The sequence below is a fragment of the Lepidochelys olivacea genome, assembly GCF_965140295.1.
Source record: "Lepidochelys olivacea isolate rLepOli2 genome assembly, chromosome: 2".
In the NCBI taxonomy this organism is placed as follows: Eukaryota; Metazoa; Chordata; order Testudines; family Cheloniidae; genus Lepidochelys; species Lepidochelys olivacea.
The window spans coordinates 55,977,447-55,996,042 of record NC_140412.1 but is presented as its reverse complement, the minus strand read 5'-3'; positions in this window follow the sequence as shown (position 1 = coordinate 55,996,042).

Here is an 18,596-nt window from a genome sequence, read left to right as displayed (position 1 = left end):
CCCCACTGCAAACAAAATGGTGGCAGTGGTGCCACTACCCCCACCTTATAACTTAACAGTGGAATAGTCTTTGGGTGTGAGGTGAGAGACCCCGGATCCAATCCCCCTGGTCCAACCACTCTTTCATTATGTATACAAAATAGAACAGGTTCAACAGGAGAGATTGAGGAAGCCTCCCTCCACCCTCGCCAACAGAATATCCCATAGCTCAGTGGTTAGAGAACTCTCCTGAGAGGCAGGAGACCCCTGTTCAAATCCTTTCTATTCCTCTAGCAGAGAAATGGCAACTGAATCTATGTGTACAACAGCCCAGGTCAGTGCTCTAACCACTGGGCTAAAAGTTATCGAATGGGCACCTCACAGTCTCCTCTGGCCAGATTTTGAGTGGGACCCAATCTTTTTGGTATCCTCTGAGCACACCTGTCAGATCGGGTCCCGCACATGAGTTTGGCAGCCAAATGCCTTTCCCTGGTTTGTGAATTGTTCTGGGTCTTAGGTGGGAGATAGGTGTCTGGATGCTTAGAGTGAAGCAGCAGAGTATGCACCCAGAGGCAGAAACGTTCGTGCCTAGGGAACTTTTAGTACTACAACTTAGGCATTGAGTGAGTTTAGGCAGGGTTTGGAGGGAGTTTTGTGGATCATAGTGGAGCCAAATCTGGGATTTAGATGTCTAAGTCTGGGGTTTAGGTGCCAAAGTACTTTTGTGGATCCCACCCAATCTTGAGAGATGGTAAATACCCTCAACTTCCATTATACCCAATGGCAATTGAGGGTGCTTACTTTGCAGGATTGGGCTATTAGTGAGGAAATTTCATATATTATGAATGTCTCTGGAATTAGCTGAACACACGTAAGACTATATAATATTTGCAGATATGAAATAGATGGAGAAAGTGTCATAGAAAAACATGATATTTTACCAAGGTTTTGGTGAATGAACAATATCCCAAGTAAGAGTCCTAAAGACCAACTCAATCACAGTTTGTGATTATAATAGAAAATTAGTTAAGAAGCAGAGATTGCTATGCATAGATATCAATATATTCTGAAACTGTACGATGTGCTGTTGGTTGTTGACAGGTCCATGCCTGACCCCTGCTGCACACCGGATGGAACTCAGGGGCAGGTTGTCAGATATTTGTCCTGCATTTTGGGGGGTCCCCATGCCACCGCATGGTTTCTTTCATGGTAAATCCGTTCATGGATGAGGTGACTTTTCAGAAGTCTTAAAAGAGCAACACTCCAATGCGGAAACTACAGAACCCGAACCACCAAAAAAGAAAATCAGCCTTCTGCTGGTGACATCTGACTCAGATGATGAAAGTGAATATGTGTTGGTCCGCACTACTTTGGATCGTTATCGAGCAGATCATCAGCATGGATGCATATCTTCTGGAATGGTGGTTGAAGCATGAAGGGACATACAAATCTTTAGTGCATCTGGCATGTAAATATCTTGCGATGCTGGCTACAACAATGCCATGCAAACACCTATTCTCACTTTCAGGTGACATTGTAAATAAGAAGCGAGCAGCATTATCTCCTGTAAATGTAAACAAACTTGTTTGTCTTAGCGATTGGCTGAACAAGAAGTAGGACAGAGTGGACATCTAGGCTGTAAAGTTTTACATAGTTTTATTTTTGAATGCAATGGTTTTTTTCACATAATTCTACATTTGTAAGTTTAACTTCCATGATAAAGAGATTGCATTACAATACTTGTCTGAGGTGAATTGAAAAATACTATTTCTTTTGTTTTTTACAGCACAAATATTTGTAATCAAAAATAAATATAAAGTGAGCACTGTTCACCTTGTATTCTGTGTTGTAATTGAAATCAATATATTTGAAAATGTAGAAAACATCCAAAAATATTTAAATAAATGGTATTCTATCATTGTTTAACAGTGTGATTAATCATGATTAATTTTTTTTAATTGGTTTACAGCCCTAGAAAAAGGCTTTCTTTCTTTTGCAAGCCAAAACTATTTGGTCACACAATGATTATATGCAATTTCTGATAATAAATCCCTGTTAATATTTGGGACAGAGGAAGGAATTGAAGGTGTTTAAAAATTGGACCTTCTTCCCTCACAAAAAAAATACCCTAAACTGGTGGCATGATTATTTTTATTATTGGTACTTTCTTTGCCTATAATAATGAATTATGCTATCACCTATTTATAGGATAGTCTGCATTTCTGCTTTTCCTCCCGGGGCCACAGTGGTATTGATCCATCTCCTAAAAAGTACTTCATGAAACTGAATTAATTTTCTTGAACAATATATAAGAATTAATGGTTTACCTATGTCTATGATAGTGAGTTATGAAGATAACTTATACTGTATGTTTCATATTGAATTCCACCCATTAGATTTGTTAAGGTGGAAATGCCATATGATTTCACTTAGAGGCTTATAAATACATAGCATTTTCTGACCCAGTTAAACCAAGCTTTAGTCACAAAAGCAGCACTGATTAATATAAAGAAACATAATTCACTTTCAACAACAAAACCCTAAGAGAAGAGTAATCTTGCAGAGACCTCATCTTCAGTAATAGACATTTCTTTGCATGTTTATTGCAGTGTTTTTGTAGCCTTGTTGGTCCCAGTATGTCTTTGTATGTTTATGGAATTTGTCAGGATAACAATCAGAAGAGAAGGTATATACTGAGCAGCTACATTGCATGCTTCCCCACAATGATCTGTTAGTTTATCAAAACGTGACCTGGGAAGGATGACCTTTAGGAATGAAGGGTTGTTTAGTCCTCATGCCTATTCACAGTTTGGATTCTTTGTTGAGACTAGCAACACAGATGCTAGTTGTAATGGGTTGTCTTGTCCACTAAGCTCTGGACTGAAAGCAGAGGCCACCAAACAGGTGTTAGGTAGTGCACCTCCTAACCTGAGCTGGATTTGATCTATCATTTAGAATTGAAAGTCTCCATGCTTATTCCCAAATCCCGAAGCCAGGTGATCTAACAGTTCTTATGATGGAAATCAAGCAATGGTCATTGACTATCTCCTCAATGCAAAGATACACACTTAAATGAAGAAACAACCTAATATAGGGCAAAAACCTAATATAAATCTCAAAGGGTAGAGGAGTCTTTTATGATGGGTGAAAACTTTAAAGGAAGCAGGTTTCATATGTTTGTAAGTCTCCTAAGGAGGGAATCCTCTCAACGAAGTGATAATCCTTAAAAAATGAGAACTCATCTAAAACAGGAAATTCTATAATGGGAGCATCTCCCCACTCAGCAATCTGTTGCTCTTTAAAATGAAAATCACATATAACAAATTCTCTTGGGATATAATGTGTCTATCAGTATTAAAATTATGACTAAGGAACAGCTTCTCCCAACCCAAGCCTATATTCAGCCTTTTCTAGGAAATGCTAAATTTACTGGAGGGATACAACTACAAAAATAGACTCTAGAAGTATACAGGCCTGCATCTAGCTAACTGTACCTGTAGCTAAAAGACTGGTCAATATTAGGGAATGCCCTATTGACCTATCTTGCTGGTAACTACAAAAATCTAAATCTGACTGGGTCAAAGACAGAACATATACCAGCAATTTGAGTAGTATACTATAAATCATGTTGGGTGACTGCCAAAACCTCCCAGTAAAACTGTATGGCGGAGTATTTTGTATAATGGTATGCAAATAAAAACAGCAAGGCAACCTAAGTGGGAAGGCCTGTATCTGGCCATTTTGGCAGTAATCCTATGTCACCCACTGTCACCTTGATATTTCTAAAGCAATTTTCTTGAAGACAAAAATATAAATGCTATATTTATTTTTAAACCATTTCTGTTTACTCTTTTATGGCTTCAACTCCTTTGGGAGTACTGTTATATACAAATTGTAAATTTATCTGATATAAATAAAGGTCAGTATTTCTGAGGCAATTTTTTTCCCTTGTTCTTTTTGTGAAATTAAATATTTTGGCAAGTGAATAGGATCATATAGGGTATCTCATCTTCGAGGAAAATCTTGTGAGCAACCAATCTTTCCAGCACAAAAATGTTGAAAGTGAAGAAATTTCAAATGATCTTCTTGAGATATCAAACATATAGAGCTTTGTCAGTGTATAAAAAGTCTCCAAGCAAGAAGTTTCACTTTAGTAGAGTAAGGTAAGTGTCACGTCAATTAATAATTCAGTAATATTCCTTCACCTACTTCACAACAAACTACTGTTTTCCCACATCTTTTGCAAGAAAACAGGCAATGGAAGGATGATTTATTACTTCATTCAGATAACTGGAAGTCATCCTATTCTTAAGTCTCTTTGTCTTTTATTGCAGTATTTTGATAGTTGATCCTATTGTATAATCAGTAACTACAGTTGGTACTACAGCCGAATGTTCAACTTGTTTAGTCTCACTGTCTTGATTTCATGGTGAGATTGTGATGAGCAGCTCCTATTTACCCTTCAGCTCAGCATTAAGACAATTGCATAATAAGCCACAATCAATGAGGACCCTTAAAGTTTGCCACTTTATTTTCAGATGTTATTGTTTCTAAACACAAATCTTGCCATCAATTTGGGCTAACACACATAAAGTGGTATTCAGAGCAGAAAGGAGATTTGTTTGTAGGCATGAAATCTTAAATTTGATTAATCTTAGTTAATAGGCATTTTATAAAAAGCATACATTTTCTAGTCCAACAGCAGGTTAACATGCAGGGAGATCTGTATTTAATTTAATAAAAAAGTAAACAATGGATCATTAGTTCATATTTCACATTTTACTCTTTTTGTTTATTTTATTGGTTGCTCTTGATTCTCATAGCCTTGTTGAGGCTTGCCTGACAGAAAATATGCTATATGTGTGAGCCAAACCACAGTCAAATGATTCTGCCTAACCCTGAGAGTCCCAGCCATTTCTTTTCATATTTTATAATAAGATAGGACATGTCAATTTAAACAAAATACACAATATTTGCTGACTACAGTAAAAAGCAGATATTAAAATAATGCGTTGCTGTTAAGAATAGATAATTGAGCATGCAGAACCAGTAGGTGCTATCTGGCACAGCAAATGCAATAAGTAAAACTAATGTCTGGTTAACAAGAGGTGCTAATGTAGATAACATTTGGTATGTAGAGTGTTATACTCTCTAAGTTTGACTGTTTACGGGGAATCTATTAAATAAATATGTTTATTCTTCAAATCTTAGAGTAGGTGCAGCAAATATTAAATAGTTTTGGCTGTAGAAAGCACGGCAAAAACACTGATAGTTATTCTTTTTGGACAATACAGAATTTTTATTAAAAGTCTTGTTCTCATTAGTGGACACTTCTTTCCAAATTGAACCCTGTCAAGCCACAACCTCTTCTCTCTACTTGCCACAGAAAGAACATGATGCTTCCCAGAGGTATCCAGAGCTGTGAGGCACCATGTTACCACTTGCCCTTAGCATGGGGAAGCCATGTCTGTGTCTGCCAGGGGTCAGCTCCCCAACTCCAATAGCCATGGGCAACACAAGCATTCCCCTGTAGGCCTATATAGGCCCCGCTCTCTCTTTACAGGTTAGTGATAGGCACATTCCAACCCCTGAGCCCTCCAAGCAACTCCCTGGAGTGTCCAGCTCCTGTTCCATTGGACACTCATATTAATCACATATTCACTGCTTCTAATGAAACAAGACACCCCAGCTTACCAGTTTTACCTCAGATCACCTTGACACACACACACTTGAATATGTTTATAGTGTAAACAAATAAAAGCTTATTTATCAAACTATAGAGATCCAAGTGATGACAGGTAGAAGTATGGGAAACAAATTGTCACATAACACACATTTTGGAACCTAGATACTTAACCAGATACTTTCATGTCTTATAGAACAAAATCCTTCCAGTGTTTTACTGCCAGGCTTGGCTGTGAGCTTCCTATCCTGAGACAAGTCACACTATCAGCTTGTCTTGGTGAAAGTCCCCATGTGTTTTTTTGCACCTCCAGATATATCAGAACAATCCCTTTTATTCATAAACATGATGTCCCCTGATGGTTGTTTTTTCCTGTATACACCTCTCTTGTATTTTCATAATCTCTTACTCAGCATCTAGCTTAGTGTGCAAAAAGGCATTCATTGTGAGACACACAATAGACGATGACCAGGGAGAGAGATAAGTCTCTGTTATCCCCTGCCTGAAAGGAGTCTGTCCAAGATATGTCACGTCCTGGTTGCCAACCTTAGGACCATAATTTTAAATAAAGAGACAACCCATTAAATATTAGATACTAATCCATACATACATTTTGCAATGATTATGATGACCAGTGGGCTACCGACTCTTGGTAGAGACCTCACGTGCACCTTTTAGTGAATTATTATGCATATATCCAACCCAGAGGAGCCCTGTAAAATCCTATGCACCCCCTGTGCCCTCTGCCAGTTGGTATCAAGACGTTTCTGGGTCACAAAGAATAAATCAGGTCACAGCTTTTACTAAAAAACATAGTACAAAAATTTCACTGTGAACAAACATCAGACCTCCTTGAAGAGCAATTTTACTGTAATATACCAATTGAAATCCCAGTCCAGCATCCTTTGCAAGCCAAATGAGTTACAGGCTTTCTCAATATCCTATTTTTCTAAGCATACCAGCCTTGTTTACTTTTATAGACAGGCAAAGTAATTACATCTGCCAATTTCACCTATTAAGAAGGAGGTCACAAATGTAGATCATCAGTTGGGACAAGAATGAGTTAGCACTTACACGGATTCCATTCTCTCTCTGTCTAAAAGTATTTTCCACACCAATCCCTCTAGTACCTAAGAACCTCACTTTCTATATTGTTTTAACCACATCACATTCATGTACCAGTGGAATCTCCTGTTAGAGTCTCCCTTCATGCTAAGATAATTCTAAAGTGTGTGATACAGCATGGCCAGAGGGCAGCAGGAGAGTGTTTTTTTTTTTTTTTTGCAGCAGGAGAGTGTTTTTATTTGCATAACACACTTACAAAACAAAAACAACAGCATATGCAATGTGTAACACAGCAACCAATCACAATTGTTTTCTCATTAGCTTCAGGGGAAGGAAGTGTTCAAGCTTGCCTGGGCCCAGGGCGGGATCTTCCTCGACTCTCGTGGTCGTCCACCCTTCCGAGTTACCTGGTGGCCTAGAGCAAGGGGGCTTCATTGGGATGATTTAACTGGGAATTGGTCCTGCTTCGAGCAGGGGGTTGGACTAGATGACCTTCTGGGGTCCCTTCCAACCCTGATATTCTATGATTCTATGACTCTCAAGGTCTGCCACCACCTCGAGTTACCTAGCACCATGCCCAGTGTCACCAACAATTCCCTCCTTTGAAAGCACCCAACAAGAGCGGCAGGCTGTGGGGTGGACAATCCGGGGGGGGGGCACGTGCACCCACGTGTGAAAGGACCCCTCTAAGGTGGTGGTGTCTGCAGCAGCAATGGCTGGGGCTGGGGTCCCTTACTCTCTCCCCCATCAAAGGGTCAAACAAAGGGAACCGGACGGGGACACTGAGCAGAGAACCCCAGACAGCGCCCACCGCTGCTCAAAAGCATCAAGGGAGTCGGTGGACGCCGCCTAGAGGAACTCCGCCCAGATACGTGAAAGGACCGAGGATCGGAAAACGGCCCCACAGTCACAGGAAACTCCATTGGCCAACCTCCTCTCTCTGGTTTTATAGATGGCCGTTTCAGCCAGGGCCAGGAGGAGGTTAACTAGGAGCTCCCGCGACTTTGTGAGGCCACGGATGGGGAGTGCATAAATAAAAAGGTGAGGGGAAAATTGCAACCAAAAACGTAATAGAAGATTTGTGAGAAACCGGAACAGGGGCTGCAGCCTGGTGCACTCCAAATATACGTGCGCCAGGGTTTCCCTCACACCACAAAAGGGACAAGTATCTGGGATGGGGGTGAGCCGTGCCAAGTACGTGCCCGTGCTCACAGCTCTGTGAAGGAGCCGCCAACTGATGTCCCCGATGGGCCTCAGAACCAAGGTGGAATATAGGCTGGCCCACCAGGGCTGCTCACCCTCCAAAGGTGGCAGAAGGTCTTGCCACTTTGTGTCGGGGCGGGATGCTAGGGTGAGGGCGTGAAGGGTGTGGAGCACGAGCGTCTATAGATGTTTCCTTGGTGCAGTTTGGAAGCATACCAGCTGCAGTTCATGCAGCCGGCTCGCAGTAAACAGGTGAGGGGGTCGATTGGGTCTATGGGGCAGGGGTCCAATTAAAAGGTCCAGCGGGCCTGGTTTAGAGGGTGGGCGGGGCGTGCCCTCGAGCAGGACCCGGTCGAGGTAAGCTTGAGCAGCGGGTGGCAAAGTGGCCTTCACCTCCTGAAGTACGCACCGGGGGGTACGAGGTCTGGAGAGCCCCATGCGCCGAGCGAGCGTCAGGGGATCCAGCCAGTCTCCCCAGTCGTAGTCAAGGAGGTCTCCGACTCTCGTGACTTCTGCCAGGATCCCGCCCGGGAAGGAAGTCAATTGCTCCGCACCAATGGGGGGTGCCCCGGTGACTCGTGTCCCAGCTGCGTGGCGCCGGCTGTCACCTGAGCGGCTGGGTCAATGGAGGAGTCCAGGGGCTCCTTGGAGGTGGGAGCAGAAGCAGCAGTTGGGGGAGGGAGCATGGGGAATAGAGGGGTGGAGTGAGGTTGCCCAGATCGAGGTTTGCTGGCAAAAGGTCGTCCTCCCCCTGGGCGACTGGGGTCAGATCTAAGGCCTTGATCTCCTCGAACATGGAAGAGAGGACACTTCCTGCCACCCCGGGGTTCTCCCTGCTGGCACCCACCATGACAGTTGCCTTGGGGTTCACAAGGGCTTCAGGTAGTGTCAGGACAGAAGGGGCTTCCTCGAGGGTCTCAGAGGGGAGGGTCTCCCGTGAAGGGGAGACACTACGTTCTGGTGCCGCCACGTCTTTCCCGGCTGACACCGGTGGATGGGACGCACTCGTGGGCAAAGCGGAAGGCTCGGCATCGGTGCCCTTCTTCCTGGTCTTCCGGGGGGCCTCTGCTACGGGTGGATGAGGCAGAGCTCTAGCCTTCCACTTACCTCGCTTCCCCTGGACTAGGGCCCGGCCCTCCATGGCATCACCCCGGTGCCCTCCATCGCCGATGCCCCAGCCGGGGCGGCAGCAGGCAGTCAACAGAGCCAGGGCCAGGCGAAAAGGGACAAGCCATGGGGTTGGGGGGCACATGAACCAATGCACGTCTGCACAGAGAGTCCTGCACGGCTGGCCGGCGCCCCGGCCCACACGGCGGAACCAGGGCGAGCAGCTGAGTCCAGAGGCAGATGCCAAACAGCCAGAAAAGATGGCGGAGGGGGGCAGCAGCGAAGACAGCAGTGTGGGGGCCGGGAGGACACAGATGGACTGGGGGACAGCTCCGCGCCACACCCCCTGCATCCCCACAAACACAGCCAAGACAAGGTCAAGGCCTCCCCCCACACGAGAGCACAGTTCGAAAGTCACTCAGTCCCAAGGGCCCCTCCATGGCGACCTGCAGACCCCCCGGGCAGTGCTCCTCCGGCAGATGGCCCCCTCCCCCTCGGGCCCCCCCCCGCAGCTGCAGCACTCCAAGGACACTGGAACAGATTACAAGAGTCTCCCTCGGCCGGACATGGGTCCACGAACAAACAGAAAGTGGCTAGGCCCGGGGGCCGGGCCCCTCCACTCCCCCCCTCCGGGGAGCGGACCAGCAGGCCCCCCCTCTATCAGGGGACCTCAGCTGGAGCAGCAGCAGCATCTGAGGGCGGGCAGGGGAGGGCCGGCAGCCAGCCAGCAGCTGACCAGCACCCAAGCAACAGCAGACAAACAAAAAAAATAGGGGCAGAAGGGGGGAGAGCGCCCAGCCCGGAGGAAGCCGAAAGCAGGGGCAAAAAGCAAGGAAAGCCCAGGCCAGAGGGCAACAGGAAAGCACCAGAAGGGAGCCCTCTTCCCTGTAGAGGGAAGAAAGTTTTCAAAAGATTAATTAAAGCACCTGAAGTCAATTAAAGCACCTGAAGCCAGTCATCTGATAAACCCCCCCTGCTTCAATCAGACAAGGGAAGGAGTTGAAGCAGAATGGATTGGTGTTGGAACAAAGAGCAGTTTGGAGGAAATCAGAGGAGAGTTTGGAGAAGTGCTGTGGTGGGCTAAGAAGACCAAGACCCTAGGTAAAGGGACACCTGGTTTGTGCAGAGGGAGGGCAGGAGATGGAATAGTTCAGGGGAAGGAACCACTAGTTCAAGTGGTTTCCTGCTATCCTAGGGCCCCTGGGCTGGGGTCTGGAATAGAGGGTGGGCCTGGGTCCCTCTCTCTCCACTCCCCTCTTTTAGGACACTAGTGGGGCAGTTAATACCCCAGTTCAGGGGCAAGAAACAGTGCCCTGAACCCTCCTCAAGAAGAGAAAGCATGAGACCCATCAAAGTTGTGCTGGCAATTTGCCACAGGTGCTAAATTAAATTCTGGTGCTGTAACTAGTAATTAATTGTGGAGGAAAATGAGCATGTAAGTCAACATGTGATTACAGGATGGCTAGGAAGTAAATAATGGCTGGCCAGCAGCTGACCTAACCCCTTTTTTCTAAATCTACCTCATTTGTCACACTATCCCACCAAATATTTTCACTTTCCTAAATACACAAGATTATCCCATCCCCTGCAATCAGCTGCAGAAGTAAGCTACTTGGGAAAGACATGGAGGAAGGAGATGTTGTGGCCATTTTAAACCCTTGGAAAAGAAGTCTATTTTGATGTTAAATACCATTCTGTAAGGATACTCCAGGGCATAACAGATCCACTGCTGGTCCTAGATCCTCAGCTGGTAGCACTGGATCAGAGAGAAATTTTCCATTGTAGGCTGGTCTGTATGCTGTGATCCCTTCATTTTTGGTTTGCCTCGATGATCTGTGCCTTTACCTACCTCCAGACAAGGGGATGAGGTTTGTCATAAAGAGTTTTTAGAGAATGGGTCTGGAAGGGCCTATACAGGTTGGGATAGCTTTGTTAAATAACCAGCCTTTCGCCTATTTATCTAAACAAAATTCCAAAATATTTGGAGACTCCCTCATCTCTAGTTAGATACTTTCCCCCAATTTTACATTTATTTTCTTTCTGTTCTTATATTTAATACAAAGTAGAGGGTGATTTAGTGTGTCCTTTTCATTGTAGTTTTATTGCAGTGTTGCTGTGATTTACTGTGAGCTTTTATATGTAGCTTGGCAATGGGCAGGCTGGTTTACTGCATGCTCTTACATTCTTCGTGGGGTTTTCATTTTTTAAATTGTATTTCCTTCTTAGTAGAAGCAGGGTAAGAATTATTTATTGGATGGGAAGAGAGTATTATTTCAATCTATGGGTAACAGTTAATGAGAAGAGACTCAGAACATGTGAAATATTCTATTTCTGTGGCTCATGATTCTAAAAAACAGAACCTCAAATCAGACAAGGCTTTGCCCTTTTCAGGCAAAACCAAAACAGAAGAGTTGAGATATAGCCAAAACAAAATCCACCTCCCCCATAACATTTGTAGTTTTTGTGCAGTGGAATATTTGTATTTGGCTGCCCTTAGCTAAGTAAAAATAAACTTTGCATGGGTGGGATTGGCCCTGTGTTCCTTGTGGTCCTCTGTATTTCAATGCATATGATTTGTCTCTGAAATTAACTTTCTTCTCTGAAAAGCCTGTGGTAGTCAGCTGTGGAGAAGGCCAGCTTATCTGCCACTACTTGAACATGGTGACAGTGTATTAAAGATTTCGTTTGCTAATCTTTAACCTTGTAATTTTTTGCAGTGCATAGCCACCATAGGACAAGGTTACTAAGACTTTGGCTACAAATTGAAAGTGGTGGAAAGGGAACCTAGTTGAGGACCAGGCTAGGAAGTCTCACTAATTTTGTCACTGCTGCCATTTCACTTGCTGCTACTGGCTCTTGAGGGAATATAGTTCTGTCTGAGTGATATTGAGGTGCTATGTTTTTTATGTGTAGCTCAGAGTCGTGGATCATACATTCTGTGCATTTACTACAATCCACATGCCTCATTTAAAACAGATACACGTATTCCCAAACTTAAACTCAGTTTAGTCTGTGGCCTTCTCTTCCCTCCTACTATGTCACAAAAATAATATATGCAATAACTGAATCCAAACTAAATTCCCAGTTCCAAATACCCCCCCCCCCCAAACTTTGTGCATGTTGGAATCCAAACCCATATCTAGATCTGAATTTCATGTTTGATCTCAGTCCCTCTAGTAGACCAAATCAAACCCAGATCTGAACATCCTAGAACTTGGGAAGTTTGAAATTCAGATCTGGATTTTGTCGCCTTGTTTATAATTTACATGTATTTTTAGAGAAAGTGGATATACTAAAGTTGCAGTTATGCTTCTCTGAAGATGTGCACTCCCTCTGCCCCTCATTTCCCTTCAAAATTTGCAGAGGAACCATTTCAAGGTTAGTAGTTATCTTTATATGTTTTTATTTGAAACATTAATTTTCAGTCAGTTTTTGTTTTTCTTTAAGGAGCCATTGCTTTATGTACTGCCCAGAACATACTGGATTGTTCCAAGTGCTATGGCTAGAGTCTAGGCAGTATGTGATTACCAGTAGTGGGATAGCTGTGCCCTAGCTTTAGAGACCACAAACCTGAGCCCTGGGAGATTCATCTATCTTATGTTGGGGAAAGCACATGACCTAGGCTGAGAATTCTGAACAGTAATATATTCAGTGAATCAGAATTACAAGTAAGTAATTCCCCTTTTGGTAACACAGTTAAAATAATTTTACTGGGCCATTTGAAAAAATTTCTGTGGTAGTAGCCTAATGAACAGTATCCCAAATGAATTCTTTCCTATTGGAAAAACAAAGTTGGAATGACTTAGCAGTGGACAAATACTATAGGACCATCATCTGGTTGTGATGGTGTATAGCACAACAGGGAGTACTTTGGTTCGGGTTATGACAGTTGGTCTGGCAGACACAGACTTAAGTCGGGGACAGGATTTCCAGCTAAAATTACACAAGAAAGGAAAAGAGACCAAGTGCAAGCACTGGCAGATTGGGCCACAGCAGGGAACTGAGAGCTATGAACATGAGAAAGATAAATAAAAATTGGAGAGTGCCTCTGGGTACTGAAAGTGCATAACTTGTAGACATTGTCCAGGTCCTTTTCTTCCTCATCACACCTATGAAAGGCTAGGGCCCAGTTTCCTCACAGCTGTCTCCTAAAGTTTCTCACTGACAGGCTCACACTTCAGCTGACAGAGTACAGCTTTCATGTCATGGGAAGGATGTTCTCAGTAACAAGTCCACAGTTGTGAAATATACTTTCTCAGGAAGCTGATTCCAAACAAGATCCCCCAAATCACATGACCTTCAAGCACACTTCTCAGCACACCTGTTTAAATGATGATTTTCCTAACAATCCTGTGATAATGACATACAGCACAGGAGGGCTCAACCACTAGAACCTTATGCTAAAGAAATAGCTTCAAAGCAGGGAGAGAAGAGTTGAGCCCTCTAGGAGTAACTTTGATGTATCTTTAATCATTGTGAGGAGCTCAAATAAGCCAATGATTAGTTCTTTATGTATGCCTATAAATAAATAACTGATAGTTGGAGAACATTTGATACTAAAGAAGTCATCATTTGAAATGCAGATGGGAAATATTTAATTAGCTATGATGAGTGAATTGACATGCAAGTATTCTATGTTAAACTGTACAATTTGCTCTGAGGAACACAGGATCTTCCTTACTGCACAAAAATTAAAGTAGTGTGGGTAGGCCAGTCCTCGCCCACAGACAACCCACCAACCTGAAGCATATTCTCACCAGCAACTACACACCGCACCATAGTAACTCTAACTCAGGAGCCAATCCATGCAACAAACCTCGATGCCAACTCTGCCCACATTTACACCAGCAACACCATCACAGGAGCCTAACCAGATCAGCCACACCATCACTGATTCATTCACCTGCACGTCCATCAATGTACTATACCCCATCATGTGCCAGCAATGCCCCTCTGCTATGTACATCGGCCAGACTGGATAGTCCCTACGTAAAAGGATAAATGGACACAAATCAGATATTAGGAATGGCGATACACAAAAACCTGTAGGAGAACACTTCAGTATCCCTGGACACACAATAGCAGATTTAAAGGTAGCCATCCTGCAGCAAAAAAACTTCAGGACCAGACTTCAAAGAGAAACTGCTGAGCTTCAGTTCATTTGCAAATTTGACACCACCAGCTCAGGATTAAACAAAGACTGTGAATGGCTAGCCAACTACAAAAGCAGTTTCTCCTCCCTTGGTGTTCACACCTCAACTGCTAGAAGAGGGCCTCATCCTCCCTGACTGAGCTAACCTCGTTATCCCTAGCCTGAGTCTTGCTTGCATGTTTATACCTGCCTCTGGAAATTTCCACTACATGCATCCGACAAAGTGGGTATTCACACACGAAAGCTTATGCTCCAATACGTCTGTTAGTCTATAAGGTGCCACAGGACTCTTTACTACTGCAGACCTGCTAACTCTATGGGTTTTTCCCATAGACTACAGGTTTCAGAACCTCCTATGGGCCCATGAGGAAAGCCATTAGTCTCTAGGGAATTCCCTGCCATATTAGCTACCCTTCCTCGTTTCTCCACATCTTGCAGGGGAGCTCTGAATCAGAGGTTGCTGCATCAGCTGGTGGACAGACTATTTCCTCAGCAGGGTGGAGGAGCTGACACCTGCTCAGCTGTTCAAACAAAGTGCAAATTGCTCCATCTATGGTTCCTGTTGCCTCCCTTCCGCTCTGCTCCCCAATGTCCCCATATGTTGTTCTCTCTGGTCCAATACTCCTAACACCCAATGACCTGGCTCTGATCTCCTACCACAAGAAGTCTTTTGGGCAGGCCCAAAATATTCTTTCCCCCCCTCCCACTGTTTTCACTCTTCCCCCAGGAGACCCACTGCACCACAGTCTTACACTCTTCCCCCCCCACCCCATATTGCTAGTGTTCTGTATCACTGCCCTTCTATCACCAGCCAGAGCCAGGCCTTACTGGCAGGCTGAACTAGTCAAACCTCAGATCTCTGCCTTTCTTTAAATGTCTGGATTTCCCTATCACAGGGGGTGGGGAGCTTCCCTCACCACAAGGTAGCCCCCCAGGGTCGTGTTTCTCCTCTGTCAGACTCTGCACATTTCAGTCACCTGTGGAGCTGGGTCCTACCTGGTGAACAAAGAGAAACATCCCTTTCACTGATGAACATCATCTTCTCTGTGAGATTGGGAAGGCAGTTGCCATTGAAGAAGTGAAGAAGCTTGGCAACATGTGACCTCCAGAAGAAGAAGGGGGAATGTCTGGGTTCCAGCAACACGGACACAGGTAACTAACCGCTTTCATGTTCTCTCCACAGGTACCATTGCGGAGAGTGGACCAGATAATATGTCTGGGGGGAGAAAGCAGAAGGAGACTCCGCTGGTTGGAAGGCATGAGATGCACTGTCCTGAGATGGGGGGGTTCCACGACCACCACTCCCAAGAGAAGGAGGCGGGTGGTGGTCGTCGGGGACTCTCTACTCCGGGGGACTGAGTCATCTATCTGCCGCCCTGACCGGGAAAACCGAGAAGTCTGCTGCTTGCCGGGGGCTAAGATTCGAGATGTGACAGAGAGACTGCCGAGACTCATCAAGCCCTCAGATCGCTACCCCTTCCTGCTTCTCCATGTGGGCACCAATGATACTGCCAAGAATGACCTTGAGCGGATCACTGCGGACTACGTGGCTCTGGGAAGAAGGACAAAGGAGTTTGAGGCGCAAGTGGTGGTCTCGTCCATCCTCCCCGTGGAAGGAAAAGGCCTGGGTAGGGACTGTCGAATCGTGGAAGTCAACGAATGGCTACGCAGGTGGTGTCGGAGAGAAGGCTTTGGATTCTTTGACCATGGAATGGTGCTCCATGAAGGAGGAGTGCTGGGCAGAGACGGGCTCCACCTTACAAAGAGAGGGAAGAGCATCTTTGTGAGCAGGCTGGCTAACCTAGTGAGGAGGGCTTTAAATTAGGTTCACCGGGGAAAGGAGACCAAAGCCCTGAAGTAAGTGGGAAAGCTGGATACCGGGAGGAAGCACAGGCAGGAATGTCTGTGAGGGGAGGGCTCCTGCCTCATACTGAGAATGAGGGGCGATCAGCAGGTTATCTCAAGTGCTTGTATACAAATGCACAAAGCCTTGGAAACAAGCAGGGAGAACTGGAGGTCCTGGTGATGTCAAGGAATTATGACGTGATTGGAATAACAGAGACTTGGTGGGATAACTCACATGACTGGAGTACTGTCATGGATGGTTATAAACTGTTCAGGAAGGACAGGCAGGGCAGAAAAGGTGGGGGAGTAGCACTGTATGTAAGGGAGCAGTATGACTGCTCAGAGCTCCAGTACAGAACTGCAGAAAAACCTGAGGGTCTCTGGATTAAGTTTAGAAGTGTGAGCAACAAGAGTGATGTAGTGGTGGGAGTCTGCTATAGACCACCAGACCTGGGGGATGAGGTGGATGAGGCTTTCTTCCGGCAGCTTGCAGAAGCTACTAGGTCGCACGCCCTGGTTCTCATGGGTGACTTTAATTTTCCTGATATCTGCTGGGAGAGCAATACAGTGGTGCATAGACAATCCAGGACGTTTTTTGGAAAGCGTAGGGGACAATTTCCTGGTGCAAGTGCTAGAGGAGCCAACTGGGGGGGAGCTTTTCTTGACCTGCTGCTCACAAACCGGGAAGAATTAGTAGGGGAAGCAAAAGTGGATGGGAATCTGGGAGGCAGTGACCATGAGTTGGTTGAGTTCAGGATCCTGACACAGGGAAGAAAGGTAAGCAGCAGGATACGGACCCTGGACTTCAGGAAAGCAGACTTCGACTCCCTCAGGGAACGGATGGGTAGGATCCCCTGGGGGACTAACATGAAGGGGAAAGGAGTCCAGGAGAGCTGGCTGTATTTCAAGGAATCCCTGTTGAGATTACAGGGACAAACCATCCCGATGTGTCGAAAGAATAGTAAATATGGCAGGCGACCAGCTTGGCTTAACGGTGAAATTCTAGCGGATCTTAAACATAAAAAAGAAGCTTACAAGAAGTGGAAGGTTGGACATATGACCAGGGAAGAGTATAAAAATATTGCTCGGGCATGTAGAAATGAAATCAGGAGGGCCAAATCGCACCTGGAGATGCAGCTAGCGAGAGATGTCAAGAGTAACAAGAAGGGTTTCTTCAGGTATGTTGGCAACAAGAAGAAAGCCAAGGGAAGTGTGGGGCCCCTTAATGAATGAGGAAGGCAGCCTAGTGACAGAGGATGCGGAAAAAGCTAATGTACTCAATGCTTTTTTTGCCTCTGTCTTCACTAACAAGGTCAGCTTCCAGACTGCTGCGCTGGGCATCACAAAATGGGGAAGAGATGGCCAGCCCTCTGTGGAGAAAGAGGTGGTTAGGGACTATTTAGAAAAGCTGGACGTGCACAAGTCCATGGGGCCGGACGAGTTGCATCCAAGAGTGCTAAAGGAATTGGCGGCTGTGATTGCAGAACCATTGGCCATTATCTTTGAAAACTCGTGGCGAACGGGGGAAGTCCCAGATGACTGGAAAAAAGGCTAATGAAGTGCCAATCTTTAAAAAAGGGAAGAAGGAGGATCCTGGGAACTACAGGCCAGTCAGCCTCACCTCAGTCCCTGGAAAAATCATGGAGCAGGTCCTCAAAGAATCAATCCTGAAGCACTTAGAGGAGAGGAAAGTGATCAGGAACAGTCAGCATGGATTCACCAAGGGAAGGTCATGCCTGACTAATCTAATCACCTTCTATGATGAGATTACTGGCTCTGTGGATGAAGGGAAAGCAGTGGATGTATTGTTTCTTGACTTTAGCAAAGCTTTTGACATGGTCTCCCACAGTATTCTTGTCAGCAAGTTAAAGAAGTACGGGCTGGATGAATGCACTATAAGGTGGGTAGAAAGTTGGCTAGATTGTCGGGCTCAACGGGTAGTGATCAATGGCTCCATGTCTAGTTGGCAGCCGGTGTCAAGTGGAGTGCCCCAGGGGTCGGTCCTGGGGCCGGTTTTGTTCAATATCTTCATAAATGATCTGGAGGATGGTGTGGATTGCACTCTCATCAAATTTGCAGATGATACTAAACTGGGAGGAGTGGGAGATACGCTGGAGGGCAGGGATAGGATACAGAGGGACCTAGACAAATTGGAGGATTGGGCCAAAAGAAATCTGATGAGGTTCAATAAGGATAAGTGCAGGACCCTGCACTTAGGACGGAAGAACCCAATGCACAGCTACAGACTAGGGACCGAATGGCTAGGCAGCAGTTCTGCGGAAAAGGACCTAGGGGTGACAATGGACAAGAAGCTGGATATGAGTCAGCAGTGTGCCCTTGTTGCCAAGAAGGCCAATGGCATTTTGGCATGTATAAGTAGGGGCATAGCCAGCAGATCAAGGGATGTGATCTTTCCCTTCTATTCGACATTGGTGAGGCCTCATCTGGAGTACTGTGTCCAGTTTTGGGCCCCACACTACAAGAAGGATGTGGATAAATTGGAAAGAGTCCAGTGAAGGGCAACAAAAATGATTAGGGGTCTGGAACACATGATTTATGAGG